The following is a 24,416-nucleotide window of genomic DNA, read 5'->3' on the forward strand; positions in this document are numbered from 1 at the left end:
GTTGATGTTAAGTCTGAATTGTTGAAAATCTATAGCTATTGTTGCCATGTTGAGTAGAAAAATTCATCAACGATCCTTGGATAACACCTTTCAAAAACACAACCACTTCCATCTACAAGGACAAAGGCAGCAGATACATGAGAACACCAACAAGTTTCCCTCCAAGCCACTCATCATCTCCACCTGGAAATTTGTCACCGTTCTTTCACTGCTGCTGAGTCAAAATCTGAACTTCCCTCCCTAATAACATAGTTGTATCAGTGTTAATGGGAACTGCAGATGCTGGAGAATCCAAGATAATAAAATGTGAGGCTGGATGAACACAGCAGGCCAAGCAGCATCTTAGGAGCACAAAAGCTGACGTTTCGGGCCTAGACCTCTCTGATGAAGGGTCTAGGCCCGAAACGTCAGCTTTTGTGCTCCTGAGATGCTGCTGGGCCTGCTGTGTTCATCCAGCCTCACATTTTATTATCTCCCTAATAGCATAGTTGGTCAACTTGCAGCAGATGGACTGCAACTGTTCAAGAAGACAGCTCACCACCACCTTCTCAAGAGCAACTAAGGATGGGCAATCAAAGCTGGCCCAGTTGGCAATGTCTTCACGGTAAGAAAAGCAAATGATCAGCAAACCATGTTATTAAGATATGGAATTTGGTGGTGTTGGGGGCAGAGAGTTGTGGATGTTAACAATCAAAATGAGGTACAGTGTTCATGCTCTGAAGTTGTTAAACTCAATGCTGCGTCCTGAAGGCTGTAAAGTGCCTAAGCATGAAATGAAGTACCATTTCTCCTGCTTGTTTTGGGCACCTTTGGAGTACTGCAGCTGTCCCAGATTGGAGATGCAAACATGGGGACGAGGTGATGAATGGCAAGTGATTGGAAGATTAAGGTCATTCCTACAACCATACACTGAGCTGTACCTAAAAAGAAGCCCAATACTGCAGTGTATTAGGTATAGTACTGTAATGCAAACATTAAGAGAGCAAAAAATATTTAAGCCTTGTCCTCCACCATATTAATCGAAAAGTGCACTATGGGAGCAACCAGTGTTAAATGAATAAGTAGCAAAGTTTGGTGACTGAAAAGACAAAATACGAGTTTAAATATATCATATTTAATTTGTTTGCGGGCATTGTTTCTTGCAAAGGCTTTCTGTCATATATTTTGCCATCCTTTGTACATGACTATTGTAACCTTATAATGTGTTTTCAGGGACACATTTATTCCACAGCTTTATAAAATAAAACAAAGAACTACTGATACTGGAAATCTAAACGAAAACAGAAATTGCTGGAGAACCTCAGCGGGTCTGGCAGCACTGCTGGAGAGAAAATCAGAGAGGATGTTTCAAGTCCAGTGTCCCTTCATCAGAACTGAGTTTCTCGAGCAATTTTCATTTTGTTCAATAGCTTATTGTTTCACAAAAGAACCAACCTCACCACACTGAATGTGCAAAGTAAGATCTTTTACTAGGTGAATGAAGTATGGGTTTTTTTTATTATTTTGCTTTGGCTTCTACTCATCATCAGCGTCAACTTTTGTGGTGTCAGTAGTCTGTTGAGGTAAAAACCAGCGAGTGAAGCAGTAGCAATGAATGCTCCCAGGTATCTTCATAAGGCTTTGGCCTTGCACATGATAGATTTTAGTTCAGAAATTTACTGAATAGCAATGTGGTGCTTTACTCTGCAAACGAAGATTCCCTGTAACGTGTCTGTGTGGCATACTGCATAATTCAGGATGAAAGGAAATGATTGGCCACAATTGCATCCTGCATATTTTCCTTTTATTAATGCTACGTGGCTGGCATTTACCCTTTCATGAGCAGGCTTAGCAGCAGCAGCTCCTTGAGCTTTAATCAAGTACTGTTTCGACAATACAAAATACAGCAATCTGTCATTAATTACTCTTCAGGCAGCTGCTGAACTGGACTTTCAATGCAATGAAATGTTTACTTTTGATAGGCTGCAGAAGCTGGGGAATTAGCTGCATGATACTGTGCCGCACCAAATGAATATGTTGCCTGCCCTGAAGGAGTATCAGAATAATAGAGTGGCAACTGACATGTCAGGAAAAAAACGCTTTATCCACTACTTACTGCCACGGCTCCATCTCAATCTCTAAGTGTACTGTCAGTGAAATGCTTTTCTTCTCTTGACAGGCTTGTGTCTTGGTAAAATCAGTCATTTAATGAACACACGATTTCTATCATTTTCAAGGTATGTGACCAAGATTACCTTTGCTAGAGGATGAAGATTATGTTAGTAAATTAACTTGAGTTATTCATTCCGTATTTTAAGCTGTTATTGTCTGCCTAAAACATAAAGCAATTGCACTTTGAAAAGAAATTTGCAGCAGGCAAAGTATTTTCAAAATGTTTTTGAGAAACCTGCAATATAAATGTGTGGAAATTAGCTATTTCATTTTATTTTCATTTGTGCAGAAATATACATGGATTCTCAGATATGGGGTTTATCTAATAGCATTGTCACATTCCTCTCCTCTGTATTTGGACCAATCGTGGACACATGGTATTCTTTTAAACTGTATTTACAATTTCAATGTCAAATGAGGAAAGCATTCACAAACACATTTAAGAAATGACTGAGACATTAGTAAATTAATATTTTCGAATTATAATCTAAATAACTGTACTGCTTTGTATTTTCATATGTGTCTTCTATTATTTCATTTGAAGCAGGTAAAATAAAAATACAATTCTACATTTTCTGATTAAAGTTTTTTTTTGGAACAACAACAGATTATGTGATGCTTGAGGGTATCAACTCTTATCAGTTTAGGGTAAGGCAAGGAGGCATGGCCCCCATGAACTAATGTGACTGGAAATTGATCCCATGCTACATTCTGTACCACAGTCTGGTCAACTGAAATCCTCACCACACTGTAAAATAGGTAGTGTCATGGATTACAATGTTTCAAGAAACATCTAAAAAGGTCCCTTCTCTTTCTGAGGTGTGACAATTTGGGAGATCAAATGTTTAGGGAAATTGTACAGTTAATAGCAGGACCCTTAATAGCTCTAATGAACAGACGGACCTTGGGATCCTGGATGATAGCTTTCTGAAAATGATCTTACTAGTAGATAGGGTGGCAAAGAAGGTTTATGGCATGCTGGCCGTCATTGGTCGGGGCATTGAGTACCAGACTCAGGAAATGATGCATCTTTATAAGACTTAGAGTATTGCGTTCAGTTCTGGTTGCCACACTACAGGAAGGATGTGGAAGCTTTGGAGAGGGTGCAGAAGAGGTTTATTAGGATACTGCCTGGCTTAGAGGGTATAAACCATAAGAAGAGGCTGGACAAGCTATGGTTGTTTTCTCTGAGGTGACAGAGGCTGAGTTGAGTCCTGACAGATGTTTATAAAATTATGAGAGGCACAGAGAGATTTGACAGCTAGAATCATATACCCAGAGTTGAAATGTCTAATACTAGCGGGTATACATTGAAGTTACATTCATTCTGCATGCTGTGGGAATTGGGCCTTTAACCCTTGTAAATGTTTGTTGTAGAGTGGCTGTGGGCTTGTGGGCCAACATGATTCCTACTGGTCTTAGGAGGCTTGTTAGTTCCGATATGTTCCTGATGTAGGGAAGTGTGGTCAACATGTTAGGTCTAACGTGGCTTACAAAATGCCATGATGCCAACAATTTAACTGGGACAAAGTAACAATTGTAGCCCAAGCCAAACATAGGCACACTTAGGAATTCCTAAAGGCATTGTTCTCCACCCATACTTCAATCAACAAACATATAGAATTGGGAACCATGTATAAACCCATACAGATCAAAACCGGAAATGACACTACTCACCATAACGGGCTGGACAGTATAAATTCTAAGCAGAGTAGGAAAACATTGCTTCATCAGATGCTCCACTGATGATGTCACCTAGCATGGTGACAAAATGTTTGACCAAAAGCAAGCCAACTTAATAAGCAAGTCAACAACTTCATCTACAACCTGAGCTACAGATCTTTGCCAGTACTTTAGATTAGTTTAACTTGGTGTCATGTTCGGCACAACTTCATGAGCTAAAGGGCCTGTTCCTGTGCCATACTATTCTGTGTTCTTTGTTTTAATTAGATTCATAAATGCAATGAATTGTTCTCTGAAGGGCCTCAATTGGCAATTTTCAGGCCTTTTTTGTCAAGGACTTCATTGCAAAAGGCTGGCAGAAAATGTTTGTTTTCCAGATGTTTAGACTGAGGTCCATTTTCTCATAGGCCTCAGTGAATGAGTCAATTACGGTTTGTAGCTCAGCCTCTGAGATTGCACACATGCAGGCATCATCTGTGTGCTGCAGCTTGATGATAGAACTTGAGGCAGTCTTGGTTTTGGCCTTGAGGCTTCAACGGTTGAACAGTTTCCTGCTCATCTTCCAGGTTTGGTCTGCTCTGACAGGCAGCCTAACAGATGGAGTGTGGTGTTGCAGCAAGGAAGATGGAGGAGATCATTGGTAAGTTGACAAAACCCTGCTTGACAACCCTTTGCACTGGGTCAATGGTGGATCATTGGTGAGGATCACAGCTGGCATGTCATTGTGCAGCAGATGGAGAATTTTGATAAATTTTGTGGGTAGCCGAATTTGGGGAGGGTATTCAACAATCGTTCACGGCACTGAGAACCTGTGTGAGATGACCTTTGGTCAGATACAGGCATTCAGCCCTTGCAGATGCTAATCAGGGTCATCCCATTTGTTTTAGAGTGCTACTTCCAAACTCAGGATAAATTAATAGCCCCATTAACCAATCAAGTTGATCTGAATTTGGGTAAGCTGGAAACATAGGTCAATAACTGGTAAATATTATTTTGCAATGAATGGGAAATACCAGAATGCAATGTGCACACCAGAAGCTGAAGTGTAGGCATTATTGGCTATTTTAATATTAGAAAATGTAGGTTTTTTTAAAGCTTTGTTTTTGGAATGAATGGAGATTCATTAAAATGTTGTTGACAATGACATCCAAATCTTTGTACAATCCGTACCTTGCATCTCCAAATTCTCAAAAGGTTCCTGGTAGATGATCAAAACTTTACATTTGACCTTGCACTAAGAGAAAGGAAATACATATCTGTAGAAAAATATGTGTATACAACTTGGCCAAGTGGAAGTCTTGCCCTACCTCTACTTTCTAGCAAGCAGAACAAATCATCACAGTCTTCCAGTTCAAGAGAGAGACAGAACAAGAAGAAGTACGGCACAGGAATGGGCCCTTTGGCCCTCCAAGCCTGTGCCCATCATCATGCCCTGACTGAACTAAAAAACAAACCTTCTGCCATTATTCAGCCCTTGTCTTTCCATTCCCTCCCTATTCATGTAACCATCTAGATGCCTCTTAAATGTCGCCAATGTGCCTGCTTCCACCACCTTCTCTGGCAATGCATTCCAGGCTCCTACCGCTCTCTGCTTGAGAAACTTCCCTCGCACATTTCCTTTAAACTTTTACCCTCTCATCTTGAATCTGTGCCCCCTTGTAATTGAAACTTCAACCCTGGGAAAAGCCTCTGTCTCTCCACCCTATCTCTCCCTCTCATAATTTTGTAGACCTCTGCCAGGTCTCCTCTTAGCCGCCATTTATCCAGTGAAAACAATCCTAGTTTTTTTAACCTTTCTTTATAGCCAATGCACTCGGGCAACATCCTGGTGAACTTTCTCTGCACTCCCTTCAAAGCTTCCACGTCCTTCTGGTAATGTGGCAACCAAAACTGTAGACAGTACTCCAAATGCGGTCTAATAAGGGTTTTATACAGCTGCAACATGTTTTGCTAACTATTGTGCTCCATGCCCTGGCTGATGAAGGCAAGCATGCCATGTGCCTTCTTAATCACTTTGGCCACCCGTATTGCCACTTGTAAGGAACTGTGGACCTGCACATCCAGACCCATCTGAATCTTAATATTCCTTACGGTTCTGCCATTTACAGTATAATTCACACCTAAATTTGATCCTCCAAAATGCATCACCTTGCATTTGTGTGGATTAAACTCCACCTGCCATTTCTGTGCCCAAATCACTAATCCATCTATATCCTGTTGTATCCTTTTACAGTTGTTGGCACTATCAGCAACTCTACCAGTCTTTGTGAGTTCTTAGAGTTCAAAGAGCAGTTTCAGTGTAACCAACAGTATCAGAATAAACTAAAGTACCATTGGTTTGTAATTATTTCACAGCAAAAACATACATATTTATTTGTTTCACAACCTAATAGGGACATTTATTTGCTTTAAATACATCTTAACAGCTCCATAAGGATGTGATTTTCAGTCTGAAAGTCACCAGAGTTAGCAAGCTATCACCATAGTGGTCTTCTCACCAGACTACGACACCAGCCTAAAGCCAGGAATGATTTTGACATTTGGTACTAATTGGGCAATGCTGTGTCAGTTTATTGATATTTAACTGAATGCAAGCCAAGTCCTTAATTAAGAAGAGTTTACACACCATTTGTATCATATAGTATCTGGGTTCTTTGTCTCATCTACAGCTTTACACACGATATATAAGTCAGTACCAGTGGCCATTCTGGAAGTGCTTAAAATTTATGCACAATATATTGTTAACATCTTGGATTCTGGTGCACACAGAACATTTATCTTCTATAAATTACATTGAATCCATGAATATATAATATATGCATAAATTTATTATTCAGATAATATTTGCAGAAAACATTTTGGAAAGTAGATGACTACTTTGAAATTTTATGAACATCAATCATGGTATAAAAAAAGATGCACTTTAATATTTACACATGTTAATACAGAAGACAGGCAGTGCATCGTAAGTATTAAAAATGAGCGATGTTGTCTTTACCTCAAATATTCTGTTTGTGATATTCAGTTTTAGGTTCTCGTTAGCACCACAGTTATTAACTGTTGATGTGGTGTGCACTTGGAGAACATCCACAACAAATCAGCCAGCTTGCAATTATTTCAAATGTTATATCTCTACTTGCCAATGATGTTAATGTGGTGTATTTGTTACTCATGGAAATGCAGTACTTTGCTTTAATAATGGATGTGCTAGGGACTCATTGATGGGATTCTGTTGTTCAGGAAACTATATCAGCATCTTCCTGTGTTAACAGTAGCTGAAAATGATTGTTCACCTCTCTTTATCAGCACATTTTTGACTCTTTCCCAGATCTAAGATTTGTGTGTTTCTCTTGCTCCTGAACTAGGATAGTTTTTAGTTTCATCGTTGTCCTGTAAGTTTGACACTAGTTATGCACCTGTCTTTCTACATTTACTTCAGAAATCTAATTTCATTAATTAATTTGTTAAATTTATGTGTAAGCTAGTTTTAATTCAGAAAACAGCCTGGCGCTTCAACTCACCCTGTGTTCCCTGACCAACATTTCTGTTTCATGCCTGCTGCAATGCTCCAGCAAGGCTCAACATGAACTGAAGAAACAACATCTCATCTACTGTCTGGGGCCATACAGGCTTCAAGGCTCAATATTGGGTTAAACAATTTTAAAGCATGACCATCTCCTTCTATGTCTGTTATCTACTTGCACACTTCAGGTTCAGTCATGAAACATGTTGCTTTCAGTACAGTCAACCCATTTCAGCTACCCGTACTCCCCATTCCCATTTATCTATATCTACTGGTTGTGTCTCTAGGTGGCAATAAACTGACAATATAAGAATACACGAACACCAACGAGCAACCAAGAGACAGAACCAATTCTCACTTGTCTCACTACGCACGGATAATGAGGGACACAAATTTGACTGGGACGACACATCTATAATTGCACAAGCCAAACAGAAACACACCAGGGAATTCCTGGAGGCCTAGTATCCTAACTGGAACTCCATTAAAAAACACATCAAATTAGACCCTGTGTACAAACCACTGAGGAGCAGAATCGGAAGTAATACCAACAACCCCAGCATACTGAGGCATGTAAATAACTAGTGGGACAGAACATCAACGCTTCACCGAGGTGCACTGACAGTGTTACCTAGCAGGGTGACGAAATGTTTGCAACCAAACCTGACAGCTCGGCGAGCATGTCTACAACCTCATCCACAACCCGAGCGACAAATCTTCTCGAAAACATTAAAGTGCTCATTACCGTTAGTACTTAGAATTACCCTTCTCTTCAGAAAAATGGCTTGTACATGAGATTTGTGGAGTGTTTGCATTTCACACTAATTATCAGGAAACTCCTACCCTATGAAGGGAAGAAAGAAGTCAGGGATTCAACTTCCGTTGAATTGATTACTGACAATTAAGTTTGGTTTTGGCAGTGGCCCTTGGAGGGGATCATTTCTGCCAACCTGCCCCTCTTCCACAGTTATGTTCCAGCCCAGGTCTCTTTGGGTGGGGAGCATGCAGCGTCCACCAGTGCTCTCCATGCCTTTAAGGAGAGGTGGGCAAGATGACGGGGTTGCGGTGGTTGGGGATGGGGGTGTGGGGGGTGTTGGAGCCCTTTGTTTCCCCTCCAATTCTATTTTGATTTGATCCCTACCCTCCCCCTTCACTTTTTTTTACATAAGCATTGCCCACCTCGGGCTTTGCTTGTTACTACTTCGCTGGCCACATGGGTGCTTTTCCTAGTGGTGAAAATATTGAATAAAGCTCTTGCGTAATGGTGTCTTTATTAAAAAATGGTTTTGTAATTTTTTTGTGGTGTAACCTATTGCTCCGATCAACCTGTTCAGAGATGTTATTACACATCTCTGGAGCAGGTGGGACTTGAAGTTAGGCCTCCCAGTTCAGGGATAGGGACATTCCCTCTACACCAGAGTGCCTTAACCTGAACCTGAAATTTATCAGGATCCCATTAATTTGATAGAACCTAATGAAGGATAACACTGAGTGCTTAATACATTTTGAATTATTTCTGGAATTTGCATAATTGCAGAATAAATTTCAATCAGTGCGAATTTTCATGGTAGCATCTTCTCAGCTTCCATGAAGTGAAGCCAGCACTTGGCTGACAATCCCACGAATCAACCAATTTGTAAGTCAATTGTTCAAACCAAGGAACAGTAGCAGAAAGCAGAAAGATGGCATTTACGATAACAAAGTGTGAAGCTGGATGAACACAGCAGGCCAAGCAGCATCTCAGGAGCCCCTCTGCTTTAACAGAAAAGGAGCATTAGAACATAGCTGCCACAAAGAGAATGCTTTTAGGAAAGCAAAACTCCTTATTCAGTTAGATCTGGGGCAGCCTAACTGCCAGATAGTGATACTAATTTAGTTTGATTCCTAGAACACTGGGCACAAGCATTGTCCTTCACCAATACTTCCTGAGAGGCATGCTGCTCCATCTGCTTTTGAGACTTTAATCAAAGCATCCTTACCTATGGGATATGTTCACTGCTCTGATTCCCATTTCTTTTGTACACAGAGATGAAAAGTAAGGAAACTGCTGTCCCAGCAGCTGCCTTGCCCAACTGTTGGCATAATATCATGGTTCTTAGCACCAAATCCCCTTTGAGCATCTCACCTTATTCCATCCTTTTGGCCTGTCATTTGTAAAGATTAATGTGAAAATGTAAAAGGTTGGTTTGCATCACCAGCAGAAAGTGCTGTAAGATCACATGATTGCTGGGAGATGGTTACGACCTGCAGCCTTGTACCAGAGCTGAAGACTTGACACAATTCCTATCTTTAAATAAAAAGGTGATATATGATCTGCATCAAAAAATTACCGACATCTCTGTTAAACCCAGCATTAGTGTAAATGCCACATTCTCTCCCACCCAACCAAGCGCCATAAAAACATTACCATCTTCACTATCCCCGCAGACCTCCCACTGAGTGAGGACGAATGGTTAGTCCTAAGCAAGGGGCTCACCTTTGTCCCCCTACAACCACACATCAACGAATACCAGTCACATTTGGACATATAGCAGTTTTTCCGCCGCCTTCGCCTCCACACTTACATCTTCAACCGGGAGCCTAACCCTCCCTCCACTGACCCCTTCACCCGCCTCCAACACAAGTCCTCCTCCTAGACACCACCCCCAGGCCTCCGACCCTCCCTCGACCTCTTCATCTCCAACTGCCATCGAGACATTAACCGCCTCAACTTCTCCACCCCTCTCACCCACTCCAACCTCTCCCCCGCAGAACGGGCAGCGCTCCGCTCCCTCTGCTCCAACCCCAACCTCACCATCAAACCCGCAGACAAGGGTGGCGCAGTGGTAGTATGGCGCACTGACCTCTACATCGCCGAGGCCAAACTCCAACTCTCCGACACCTTCTCCTACTGCCCCCTTCATCATGACCCCATCCCTGAGCACCAAGCCATCATCTCCAACACCATTCATGACCTCATCACCTCAGGGGACCTCCCACCCACAGCCTCCAACCTTATTATTTACCAACCCCGCACGGCCCGTTTCTATCTCCTTCCCAAAATCCACAAACCTGCCTGCCCTGGTCGACCCATTGTCTCAGCCTGTTCCTGCCCCACTGAACTCATCTCCACCTGTCTGGACTCCATTTTTTCCCCTTTGGTCCAGGAGCTCCCTAATTACGTCCGTGACACCACCCACGCCCTCCACCTCCTCCAGGACTTCCAATTCCCTGGCCCCCAACACCTCATTTTCACCATGGACATCCAGTCTCTATACACCTGTATTCCTCATGCCGTTGGCCTCACGGCCCTCCGCTTCTTCTTGTCCCGCAGGCCCGACCAGTCCCCCTCCATCGACACCCTCATCCGCCTAGCTGAACTCGTCCTCACCCTCAACAACGTCTCTTTCGATTCCTCCCACTTCCTACAGACAAAGGGGTTGGCCATGGGCACCCGCATGGGCCCCAGCTATGCCTGCCTCTTTGTAGGTTACGTGGAACAGTCCCTCTTCCGCACCTACACAGGCCCCAAACCCCACCTCTTTCTCCGTTACATTGATGACGTTATCGGCGCCGCCTCTTGCTCCCCAGAGGAGCTCGAACAGTTCATCCACTTCACCAACACCTTCCACCCCAACCTCAAATTCACCTGGGCCATCTCCAACACATCCCTTACCTTCCTGGCCCTCTAAGTCTCCATCTCAGGCAACCAGCTGGTAACTGATGTCCATTTCAAACCCACCGATTGCCACAACTACCTAGAATACACCTCCACCCACCCACCCTCCTGCAAAAATTCTATCCCCTATTCCCAATTCCTCCGCCTCCGCTGCATCTGCTCCCAGGATGAGGCATTCGACTCCCGCACATCCCAGATGTCCAAGTTCTTCAAGGACTTCAACTTTCCCCCCACAGTGGTCGAGAACGCCCTTGACCGCATCTCCCACATTTCCCGCAACACATCCCTCACACCTCACCCCTGCCACAACCGCCCCAAGAGGATCCCCCTCATTCTCACACACCACCCCACCAACCTCCGGATACAACGCATCATCCTCCGACACTTCCGCCATCTACAATCCGATCCCACTACCCAAGACATTTTTCCATCCCCACCATTGTCTGCCTTCCGGAGAGACTACTCTCTCCGTGACTCCCTTGTTTGCTCCACACTGCCCTCCAACCCCACAACACCTGGCACCTTCCCCTGCAACCGCAGGAAATGCTACATTTGCCCACAGACCTCCTCCCTCACCCCCATCCCAGGCCCCAAGATGACTTTCCATATTAAGCAGAGGTTCACTTGCACATCTGCCAATGTGGTATATTGTATCCATTGTACCCAGTGTGGCTTCCTCTACATTGGGGAAACCAAGTGGAGGCTTGGGGACTGCTTTGCAGAATACCTCTGCTCGGTTTGCAACAAACAACTGCACCTCCCAGTCACGAACCATTTTAACACCCCCTCCCATTCTTTAGATGACATGTCCATCATGCCTCTGCAGGCCTCCTGCAGTGCCACAATGATGCCACCCGAAGGTTTCAGGAACAGCAACTCATATTCCGCTTGGGAACCTTGCAGCCCAATGGTATCAATGTGGACTTCACCAGCTTCAAAATCTCCCCTTCCCCCACTGCATCCCAAAACCAGCCCAGTTCTTCCCCTCTCCCCACTGCATCCCAAAACCAGCCCAGCCTGTCTCTGCCTCCCTAACCTGTTCTTCTTCTCACCCATCCCTTCCTCCCACCTCAAGCTGCACCTCCATTTCCTACCTACTAACCTCATCCCACCTCCTTGACCTGTCCGTCTTCCCTGGACTGACCTATCCCCTCCCTACCTGCCCACCAATACTCTCCTCTCCACCTATCTTCTTTTCTCTCCATCTTCGGTCCGCCTCCCCCTCTCTCCCTATTTATTCCAGAACCCTCTCCCCATCCCCCTCTCTGATGAAGGGTCTTGGAGCGAAACGTCAGCTTTTGCGCTCCTGAGATGCTGCTTGGCCTGCTGTGTCCATTCAGCTTCACACTTTATTATCTTGGATTCTCCAGCATCTGCAGTTCGCATTATCTCTGCCATAAAAACATTCTTCCCCAAGACATGCTTTCTGCTTTCCCACGTGAGGAGGTGGTGACACTGTGGTAATGTCACTAGACCTGTATTCTAGGACTCCAGGCTAATGTCCCTGTGACATAGATTTGAATCCTAACATGGCAGATGGAATATGTTGTATTCGGCTTGAAACGTCAATGCTTTTTCTTTATCCACAGGTGCTGCCAGGCCTGCTGAATGTTTTTATTTCAAATTTCCAACAGCCACAGTGCTTTGTTCTTATTTATAATATGTAATATTTAACTATATTGTAATACAGATAAATAGCCGTTAACAGCACAAATATCCACATCTAACAGCAATTTCCTGAAGTGAAAGATAGTGTTAGTCTAGCATTTGCTTTCCTTGCTGATCTGTGGTAACTCAAGAAAGGATTAACTCCTGTCTCATTTTGAGAAAGTGAGAATATTGCGACCACAAGAACATCAATGAAGCAAGTCTTCAGAAAATGTCTAAAAAGCATTCAAGGAAATCAAGGATTCCAGGAAATTGAGAAATCATAAGTGCTGAGTGCTGGACCTCATTTTCTGTTGGCGCAGACTGTACAACCTCTACAGGTTGTCATTGGAGGCTGAGATATGAGCACAATGTCTAACTCTGTTCAGCAAGCATTTAAGGATATATTTTTATCTCATGAAGGATATTATTACTGTAGAGAGAGTGCAATGAAAGTTCACCTGACTTGTACTAGAAATTGCAGGCCTGTAATACAAAAAAGGATTGCATAAACTGGGTCTGAATTCTGTAGAGTTTCCAAGAGTGAGAAGTTATCTCATCAAAACTGATTAAGTGCTTAAAAGGATCAATAAGGTAAGATCCCTTGGTTAGGAAAATAAAACCAGGGGCCACATTTTAAACTGAAGGGGTTGCCATTTAGATAACCAAAATAATCAAGCAAGTGGAGATTGATGACCAAACCTTTAGTCATCTGCCCTTGTATCTTCTAACTTGGCTCAGCGTCAAATATTTCACAAAACTAAACATGCTAGATAAATGCAAAATGTTGTTGTTGTACACATGTGCGCATCCAGACAAAAAGATTGCACGAGAGCATGGCAACTCTTTGCAACATGTCTACAGCAGATCTTATTCTTACATATCTTATAATCATTCTACTCTTGTAAGCCTCTGTTCTAAATGTATCAGAATCACTAACAATGTTCTCTCAAACCTACTTTCAGGTTTGAAAATTCTTCAATCAACGAGGCCAGACTACTGACGTTTAGGAACTCTGCAGCCCAAGGGTATCAATGTGGATTTCACAAGCTTCAAAATCTCCCCTCCCCCGGCCACATGCCAAAACCAGCCCAGCTGGTCCCCGCCTCCTTAACCATTCCTCCCACCTCAAGCCCCACCCCCATCCCCGACCCGCTGACCTCATCCCGTCCCCCTAACCTGTCTGTCCTCCCTGGACTGACCTATCCCCCCTAACTCCCCACCAACATTCACCTTCACTGGCTCTAACCCCGCCTCTTTGACCTGTCTGACTCCTCTCACCTACCTTCTCCTTTATCCATCTTGTATCCGCCTCCCCCCATCTCCCTATTTATTTCAGAATCCCCTTTCCCTCCCCCATTTCTGAAGAAGGGTCCCGACCCGAAACATCAAGCTTTCCTGCCCCTCTGATGCTGCTCGGCCCACTGTGTTCATCCAGCTTCACATTGTGTTATCGAAGTGCAAAGATGCCTAGGTACAGATTCTAAACAACAAATACGAAGGAAACAAAGCCAGGGAAGTAAAGAAATAAAAATTCCAGCATTACAGATTGAAGGGATAAATTAGAAAAATAAAGAAAAGGAAAGTTCAGAATAACAGTCTTTCCAACCCAGCCCATGCTGGCACCTAGCCTCCAGTAATTGGAAGGCAGACCTCCACTGCCTCACCACTGCCTGTGCCACAATCACCAATATCAGAGTTGGCACACTTTATACACCATCTCTTCACTGCTGGGCCCGCCTTGCTGACACCTCTGTACCCACATTACCCCACAACCAGGAGCCCACAGCTCCGTTATCGCTGCTGCCTCACTGATAACCAGGACCCCCTGATCCAGGCATAACACTGCCTCGCCAGCGGCAGGACCTCCTGCTCTGGGCCCACGGCCAACATGAGTCCCTGGCTGTGCTGCCAGGCCAGGGCCTGCAGATGTCGCCTTACCGGCACTGCTATGTTAAACAGTCCCTTGCCTCCAGGCCTGCTGCCCAGTCACCAGGAGAAGCTGCCTCCCCGCGCTCTACACATGGCCTGTTCTCGCTGCCACGCCGATCCTGCCAACTAACCCGCCACAGAAAAGGAAAACAAAACAGAAGAATATGGAAGAGAAAAAGAGAAGATACAAAAGTTAAAAAAACAAAGCAGATGGGAGCGAATGAGCCCGGGCCGTGAGCCTGCATGCAGCCCTGCTACTCCACCGCCATCTGGAAATTCACCACCATCGTAGGTTCGATCTCAAATAATGACCAGATAAAGTACAGAAAAAACTTAGAGTGCTTAGCATTATGGTGTAAAGACAACAATCTCTCCATCAACGTCAGCAAAACAAAGGAGCTGGTCATTGACTTCAGGAAGAGGGCATGCCCCTGCCTACATCAATGGTGCTGAGGTGGAGATAGTCAACAGCGCCTGGAATGATGATCACCAACAATCTATCCTGGTCCACCCACGTTGGCACAATGGTCGAGAATGCACAATAATGCCTCTACTTCCTCAGAAGGCGAAGGAAATTTGCCATGTCCATAAAGACTCTCACCAATTTTTACACACGCAACGGAAAAGCATCCTATCTGGATGCATCACAGCATGATATGGCAATTATCCTTCCCAAGGCTGCAAGAAACTACGGAGCTGTGAACATGGCCCAGTCCAGCATGCAAACCAGTCTCCAATCCATAGACCCCATCTATTCTTCCAGCTACCACAAGAAAGCAACCAACATCATTGAGACGCCTCCCACCACAGTTATACTCTCTTCCACCCTCTTCTGTTGGGCAGCTGATATAAAAGTTTGAATACATATATACAAACAAATTCAAGAATAGCTTCTTCCCTGTTGTTATCAGACTTTTGAACAGATCTCTGCATTTTCTGTGTGGCTGTAATAGTGTATTCTGCACTCTTCTGCTACCCTAGTATACCTTATATAGTGCAATCTGCTTGTATAGCATGCAAAACAACACTTTTCCCTGTATCTTGGTACATGTGATAATTTTAAAAATTGCAATCCTTGTGTTGTTATTGCATCTACATTTGATTTTCATTCATGCATTTTATTGTTCTGTTACCACATCCTCTGGAATTATCATGGTTCCGGACTGTAGGATAATGCACTAATTCATGGTATTTTGCTACATGCAGACTGAGTTGCTTGATTTTCTCAGAAGGGACAATAGATCTTAAAATATTAATGCCAGCACGTGATGGAGAGACAGAATGAAACAGCTCCAACAGCTGAGGCTCTGCTTCACTCTGGGGAGAATCACCCAGCCTCTCAAACATCAGCATGTTACAGCTCCTGAAGCAGATTTAATTTATTAGCCAAATTTACGGCAAATAGATTATCTCTGTCTTGGTAATAAACTTGACATGAAACATGCACCTCATGAATAACAGATAGTTGGTAAATGCATGAAGGCGACTATTTTCTCAGTATTCGTTCTTAGTTAAGCAGGCGCATCACTTATCACTTTACCCATACTCCTCACAGAATTTCAAACACATCAAACAAAGCCTGTTATAGGCTTTCCGAATGTGGCTGCTGCTGTGCTTTTATTAACTTTCGTGTCTATTTGCCTGCGTCTTCTTTCAAGTCATTTTATTTATTTTAACTGGAAGACAGAACTCCATGATGTTGATGTATTGAGAGGAGGGAACACTCCCAAGAGGTGGGTGGACCGATTGCAGGAAGGGAAATCTCACAGTAAAGATCTTTACATTTAGAGCAGGTTCTGTTTAAACAGGTTTTTGCATTTGTCAAAGAACATTATTAAAATGTGTTTGCCTCACTGCCTTTGAGCTTGGCAGAAATGAATCTATTACACTGTAGGGAACATCGCTTACTTAATCGTTTAATTTTAGCACGATGGATATTAAAAATGAAGAAAGCAATACTTCAACTAAATAATCCTGAATGGCAATTGGCCCTGTGGTACACAATTCTTGATTAAAAATTATAAAGGAATTTAAAATAAAATAGAATCGAGCCCTCTCACTATAACGTAATTGGTAATTTATTTTAGCTGTACCAATAAATATGAAGATGTAAATACTTTTGAGTTGATATTGATGAATTATGCTTTCTGTATACAGTTTGTGTCAGAATAATCAGCTCTGAAAATCCCAGAATCTGGCATAACAGCTCCAACACTTGAGCAATGATGTTCAAACTAGGAAACTGATATCTTGACTTGGGTTTTCTGAGTGAAGTAGACTTTTGTTGCCTCCTCATTGAAGAATTAATGATCTAGGATCTTGTATATCTCACATGGATGCTGTAATGTGTAGACTGTGGAGTGGTATTAACTGTAACATTGTCTAAGGACAGCACTTGGTAGATTTTGGGATGCAAGAGGCAGACAGCAGGAAGAAATGAAGTAGTAAAGACAAGGGACCTCTAGATATGACCAAGCTGAGGCAGCCTGAGGAGGTCCTGATGCTTCAGCAATGAGCAGGTGCCAGATCTTCCCATCATATGCGTCTAGACGGGTGCTTTAGATGAGTCAGTGATGGTCCATGTGCCCATTTCCCCCTGCTGCAGGGCATCAGCAAGCACAATGGCTGACTAACCCTTGGGATTAAGCTCTGAGGATTTTCAAGGTATATAATTTATCTGTGACAACACCAAAGTATTCTCCCATATTTATAGATTTATATATCTGACCCTGCCTCTCTTCACCTCCGCTCTGTTCAAAATGTTTCATTGTCTCATCCAATTAATTCCCCAAAAATGCATTACCTTGCATTTCTTCAAGCATTTAAATTTCATTTGTTCAAGCCCAGCATGCTGCAAAGCTATGTAATATTGATTCCGAACAGCTTGATAAAGAAAATATCAATGATATCCATTTTTTTCCCAAAGCAACTGGGAGAAGTAGAGTCTGTAATACAATGATCCTTCCACTAGAGAGCAGCAGCAACAAATCAAGGCTGGTGTCACTTTACAATTGACTTTTGTGAAATCCTCTGACATGTCTCATTTATTTAATATGAGTGAAGGTGACAGTAGGGTGAATGCATGCGAGAGCTTTGTTGCAAAGGATTCTGCCATCAATTGTTTACATTTTATATTTCATTCTGAGTTTTGCAACTGTTAAGTAGCTAGAATGAACTCGCATCAATCAGATTTCTGTCTTATTTTTTTTTTCTCATTACAGCACAGTACAGGCCCTTCGGCCCTCGATGTTGTGCTGACCTGTCATACCGATCTCAAGCCCATCTAACCTATACTATTCCATGTACGCCCATATGCTTATCCAATGATGCCTTAAATGTACCTAAAGTTGGTGAATCTACAACCGTTGCAGGCAAAGCGTTCCATTCCCTTACTACTCTCTGAGTAAAGAAACTACCTCTGATATCTGTCCTATATCTTTCACCCTTCAATTTAAAGCTATGCCCCCTCGTGCTCGCTGTCACCATCCTAGGAAAAAGCTTCTCCCTATCCACCCTATCTAACCCTCTGATTATCTTATATGTCTCAATTAAGTCACCTCTCAACCTTCTTCTCTCTAACAAAAACAGCCTCAAGTCCCTCAGCCTTTCCTCGTATGACCTTCCCTCCATACCAGGCAACATCCTAGTAAATCTCCTCTGTACCCTTTCCAAAGCTTCCACATCCTTCTTATAATGCGGTGACCAGAACTGTACACAATACTCCAAGTGCGGCCGCACCAGAGTTTTGTACAGCTTCACCGTAGCCTCTTGGTTCCGGAACTCGATCCCTCTATTAATAAAAGCTAAAATACTGTATGCCTTCTTAACAGCCCTGTCAACCTGGGTGGCAACTTTCAAGGATATCTATTATCAATAACAGTATTTCCACCTTTACATCAATACCTGTGTCTCCTGGTTCATGATCAATATCAGCGTGTCCTGCCATATGATCAATGCCAGTGTCTGCTGGCCTATGAACTGGCCTAGTCATAGAAGATAGAGAATTATGGTGGAAGAGTGTTCTTCTGACTGAGATCTGTGAACAATGCTGTTCTGCATGGATCAATGCTGGGACTGTTGTTGTTTGTAATACATATAAATGACTTGGAGGTGTGTGGATGACTTAGAAATTAGGAGATTGTGATGATTGTGAGGAGGATTGTCAGCGCAATATAGATAGGCTGGAGACTTAGGCGGAGAAATGGCAGATGGACTTTAATCCAGACAAATATGTATTTCTGAAAAAGGGTCCCGACCTGAAACATCAGCTTTCCTGCTCCTCTGATGCTGCTTGGCCTGCTGTGTCCCTCCAGCTTTGCACTATATTATCCCAGACTCCAGCATCGGCAGTTCTTACTACCTCTCTGCACTGATACATTTTGAAAGATCTAATGCAGGAGGGAAGTATACAGTCATGTTGAAGCTGTATACAACTTTCATTAGGCCACATTTGGAATATTCTGTATAGTTCTGGTGTCGCCACACTGTTAGAAGGATGTGAAGGTTTTGGAGAGGTTACTGGAAGTGTTTCCTAGAATGTTGCCTGATTTGGAGGGTATTAGCTATGAGAGATTGGACAAACTTGGTTTGTTTTCACTTGAGGGTTGAAGCATGAGGTAACCTGATAGAAGTTTACAAATGATGAGAGGCATGGATAGGATGGATAGTCGAAGCATTTTTTCCAAGTAAGAAATATCAATTACGAGGCGGCATAGGTTAAAGGTAAAAGGGGTTATGTTTAAAGGAGATACAAGTATTTTTACACAGAGGTGGTAATTGCCTGGAATGTACTGTCACAGGAAATGGATACATAAGCAATGTTCAGGAATATTCTTGACAGATACATGAATAGGCAGGGAATAGTGTGTTATGGACAATGTAGAGACAGAAGATTTAGAAAGGCATCATGTGTCAGCACAGTTTTGGTGGGCCGATGGACTGTGGTGTACTGTGCTGCACTGTTCTTTGTTTTTAACACCAGAGCAACTGGTAATGAAAATACACCCGACAACACTGGTATGGGTCATATGTCTAGACACATTGGTATTGATCAGAGACTTGGAGATAGCGGTATTGATAATAGAACCAAGGACACGAGTATCAACAATACACCAGGAGATGCTGATATTGATAATGCAACTGAAGACACTGGTATTTATCATTCACCCAGATACATTGCCATTGATAATAAACTGGAGATATCGATATTGATGATACACCTCTAAACACTGGTGTTGATGATAAACCAAAAAGCGTTGGTCTTTTTCTTGTACCAGGTGACACTAGTATTGATATAAGTGTTGGTTAAAAAAAATACAGGAACAACTGATATTGACAATTCACCAGAAGGTACTGTTATGGATCATACACCCAGACTTGGGGTATTTATAATAAACTTGGAGATACCAGAAGGCACTGGTATTGATAAAACAATTGGGGATGCTGGGATTTATCTTACACCCAGATACACCACAATTGATAGTAACCAGAGACACTAGTATTAAGTATACACCAGAGGTACTGGTATCAAAAATACTCCTGGAAACAATAGTTTTGATTGCACACCATGAGACACTGGTATAGATGATTAACCAGGCATCACCAGCATTGATCATAAACCAGGAGACAAAAGAATTGATGGTACATAAAGTGACCCTAGTATGGATCATACACTAAGACTCACCAGTATTGAACATATGCATGGCCATTCTGATATTGATAATACACCATGAAAAATTGGCATTGATTACAGCCCAAGAGATACCTGCATTGATTATACATCCAGAGACAATGACATTGATTTTTATTCGTTCATGGGAATTGGGCATCACTAGCCAGGCCAGCACTAATTGCCCAGAGGGTAGTTGAGAGTCAACCACATTGCTGTGGATCTGGAGTCACTTGTGGGCCGGACCAGGTGGGGATGGCGGTTTCCTTCCTTGAGGGGCATTGGTGAACCAGATGGGTTTTCCTCAACAATCGACAATGGATTCATGGTCATCATTAGATTCTTAATTTTCAATATTTGTTGAGGTCGAATTCCGCCGTCTGCTGTGGCGGGATTCAGGCCCGGGTCCCCTGAACAGTATCAGGGTCTCCGGATTAACCGTCCAACGATAATACCACTAGGCCATCACCTCCCCAATCTGTCATTGAGTCTACATGAGGAGACACTCATACAGATACCAGAGGACGTGAGTATTGATAATACATGAGGAGATGCTGGTATTTGTCATATACCAGGAGGCACTGGTACTTACTATACAGCAAGAGACACTGGTATTAATTCCTCACCAGCAGATGCTCATATTGATTATATACTAGGACTTACCAGCATTGATCACACATGGAGGTAACAGTGTTGATCACTTACCTGTGTAATGCTGATATTGATGATCCACTGATGTGGTACTGGTATTCCGGAGATACAGGTAATGTTTAAACAGGAGAGACACTGGTATTGATCATAGACCATGAGACACTGATATTGCTAATAAACACAGAGACTCAAGTATTGATCATACACCTGCTTACACTGTTATTGAAAATATGTTAAGGTCTACAGCCCAGGCAAAAGGCCTTTCAGCCTGTTGAGTTTATGCCCGTCAAAAACAGCCACTTAACTATTCTAATCCCATTGTCCAGCACTTGGCCCATGGCCCTGTATGCTTTGGAGTCAGAACTGCACATCCAACTACTTTTTAAATGCTATGAGGGTTTCTGTCTCTACCACCCTTATAGGCAGTGAGTTTCAGATTCCCACCGCTTTCAGGGCGAAAGAAATATGTCATCACATCTCTAAAATACAGCCCCTGGTCTCTTATCTATCTATGCCCCTCATAAGCCAATCAGGGAGCCCTAGCGGACAGATACAAACAGGAGTGTCAGAGGTTCTGTTCACTCTGAGAGCTGGCTCTGACAGAGCTGGGTCAGTATCAAAGACTCTCCACATGTAAATAAAAGGTGATTTGGTGATGGGATACTGGCCGCCATGGAGTTATTATAGTGGCAACATGATAAAAATACGCTCCTGAAAATATATGCCTGCAACAATCACCTTTGAGGTGGAGTAAACATTGCTGACATCATGCTGCTATTTGAGAAGTTTAACTCATTTGACCCTGCTGCTGAAGACTGAGCCCAGTATGTGGAAAGAATACATTATTTTTCTGGGCAAATGACATTGCAGCAGATGAAAGGTAGTGAGCAATTCTCCTGACAGCTTGCGGACACACAGCTTTTTTGGTTATTAGGAGCGTTATTTTCGGACAGGTACCAGACACTAAAACCTTTCAAGAATTGTCAGATTTAGTTAAGGAATATTACAAAGGTAAGCCTTCTCTAATTCTGAGATGCAAGCAGTTTTTCTTAGTAATTCGAGAACACGGGAATCTGCAATGGGATTTTTGATTAGGTTAAGACAACTAGCAGAGCATGTGACTTTTGATTTTATTTTAATGAGATACAGGGAGACCCTTTGGAATTAATGATGTGACCATGCAAAAGACCATATGCCAGAAGTCCAACTAGACATCACACAGGCACTTAGAGAACCGGACATAGATTTTCAACATTTCTTCCATGCAGGTGTATGCCTTAGAAGGGAAAAATGTGTAGTCCAGACACCCCATTTGATTTACTTGGGCTGCAGAGTCAACAAGACTGGGTTGCATCGATTGGAAGATAAAGTGAGGGCAATTAAAGGCGCCTCCAGCTCCCACATCTGTACTGGAGCTTAGGTTTTTCCTTGGGCTGGTGAACTATTACAGATAGTTCATGCATAACTTAGCCACCATCCTGGCACCTTCGCATCAACTCTTTAAAAAGGGTCAGCCTTGGAAATGGTTGCGTATGCGAGACTTAGCTTTCAGGGAAGTGAAGAAACCGCTATCACCCTATAAGGTGTTGGAACTCTATGCATCCAAGCATGTTTTAGTATTGACATGCGATGCTCCACCATATGGCATTAGAGTAGCACTGGCTTATAGGTGACACAATGGGGAGGAATGTCCAATAGCTTATGCATCCAACACATTGGCTAATGTAGACTGTAAACACGCTCAGACAGAAAAGGAGGGTTGGGCGGTCATACTTGGAGACAGGAAGTTCCACCAATGCCTTTTTGGATGTAAATTTGTAAGAATGGTGGACCACAAACCACTGCTGGGTCTACCTAAAGAGGACAAGGTGCTGCCACCCATAGGTCATGCCAAAGTAAGTGTTGAGCTCTAATACTAGATATGTATAATTACAAGTTGGAACACTGCCTGTGAGGCCAAGTAAAATATGCAGATTCTTTGAACCACCTTGTACTGACAGATACACCTCCGGTGGTATGGCCAATGGAAGAGACCCTAACGGTTTTAAATTTTGTCAACACACTTCCAGTCACAGATGATAATATCAGATTTTGAATGCAGAAAGATCCAGCCCTGGCAAAATTGAAACAGCTGGTAATGTTGGGGGAAACTAAAGGGCCATCACAATCAGAATTGAAACCTTTCTGGACCCAAAGAGACCAAATCACAGTAGAGGCGGCATGGGGAGCAAGAGTCCTGAGCAATGGTCACAGCCAGGCACCAGCAGCACTCTACCAGGGTCATCCAGGGGTTTCCAAAATGAAGATGTTTGTGAGCAGTTTTGTGTGCTGCCCAGGATTGGATGCCAACAAGAGTGCGTTGGTTGGTCAGTGCCAACAAGAGCAAAGATTATGCCAGCAGCTCCATCACATTCAACGAAATGGCCAGGTAAACCCCACACTAGATTATTGCAGGACCTTTCATGGGCTCAGTGTTCTTAGTCATTGTAGACATCCACTCAAAGTGGATGGATATGGCATAGAGTTCATTCATCAAACATGGGATGACAATATTTTTGGCAATACACAGACACCCAGAAGTTTTGGTCACAGGTAATGGGGCATTGTTGACCAGCAGGGAATTTGAGTATTTCCTAAAGTCAGATGGTGTTTAACATATAAGGGCAGCTCCCTACCATTCATCATCCAATGGTCTGACAAAAAGAACATTCCAAACGTTGAAGGCAGGTTTAAAGAAACAGCCTTCACTAGATACCAGATTGCCCAGTTCCTGATTGATTGTAGGACCACCCCTCATACAACTACAGGGCTAGCTCCAGCAAAGTTGCTTATGGGCAGAAGACTCCACCCCAAGTTCAATCCAACCTTCCCGGGCCAGGGTAGGGGGTAGGGTTAAACAGCACCAGGAACGCCAATGCCAGACACAAGACTCTGCTAAGCAAGAGAGACAGTTTACTTCCAGTTGATGTAGGAAAAACCAGATTTTTTTTATGCATTCATAGGATGAGGGCAGCACTGCCTAGGCAGCATTTTTTGCCCAGTGGGCAGTTAAGAGTCAACCACATTGCTGTGGGTCGGGAGTCACATCTAGGCCAGATCAGGTAAGGATGGCAGTTTCCTTCCCTAAAGGGCATTAGTGAACCAGATGGGTTTTGCCCAACAGTTGACAATGGATTCACAGTTATCATTAACCTCTTAATCCCAGATACTTATTGAATTCAAATCCCGCCATCTGCCATGGCAGGATTTGAACGCAGGTCCCCAGATTTATGTCTGGACCTGTGGATTAACAGTACAGTGATAATACCACTAGGCCGTTGCCTCCCCACTAAATGGGAATAGCCCTACGTGAGTAAGAGGCATGGTCAAACTGAGGTCAAATCCAGTGATGTATAAAGTTCGGGTCAGTGCGACAAACCTGAAAAAGCATGTGGGTCATGTAAAAATCACAAACTCACAAACAGTGCAAGAGCAAAACATGCCGAGCTCCTCAACTGCCTTTC

At 43.2% G+C, this 24,416-nt stretch overlaps 1 long non-coding RNA gene across 1 annotated transcript; it reads left to right on the forward strand.

Moving 5' to 3' along the window:
• The first annotated feature begins 1,712 nt into the window (after positions 1–1,712).
• On the forward strand, positions 1,713–16,648 carry LOC132210680 (uncharacterized). Its single transcript, XR_009446821.1, has 3 exons — positions 1,713–2,216; positions 4,401–4,474; positions 13,628–16,648. It is a non-coding gene; the product is annotated as an uncharacterized LOC132210680 (long non-coding RNA).
• The last annotated feature ends 7,768 nt before the right edge of the window (positions 16,649–24,416 follow it).

Source organism: Stegostoma tigrinum, chromosome 17, assembly GCF_030684315.1.
Source record: "Stegostoma tigrinum isolate sSteTig4 chromosome 17, sSteTig4.hap1, whole genome shotgun sequence".
Lineage (NCBI taxonomy): Eukaryota > Metazoa > Chordata > Chondrichthyes > Orectolobiformes > Stegostomatidae > Stegostoma > Stegostoma tigrinum.